Genomic DNA, 232 nt, shown 5'->3' with positions numbered 1-232 from the left:
CAAGTAAAGCCAATTAAGCCTGCAAGTAGCTTGTTCGATGCTGCACGGTGCCTACTGCTTAATCCCGGGTTTCTGGGTTGTCAGACTGGCAAGTTTACGTAGCCTTCCAAGAGGATTTCTCACAAGAGCCAAAGATGAATTACACCTACAAGGTTTCTTAAGTCAATGCTGACTCTCTTTCCATTTTTGAGTAAGGGAACATTTGTTTTTTTCTTCTTTTTAATTTGTCCGT

The sequence above is a fragment of the Echinops telfairi genome, unplaced genomic scaffold, assembly GCF_000313985.2.
Source record: "Echinops telfairi isolate 266 unplaced genomic scaffold, ASM31398v2 ScPeMD7_7420;HRSCAF=8458, whole genome shotgun sequence".
In the NCBI taxonomy this organism is placed as follows: Eukaryota; Metazoa; Chordata; class Mammalia; order Afrosoricida; family Tenrecidae; genus Echinops; species Echinops telfairi.
Note: the sequence above shows the minus strand (reverse complement) of the source record.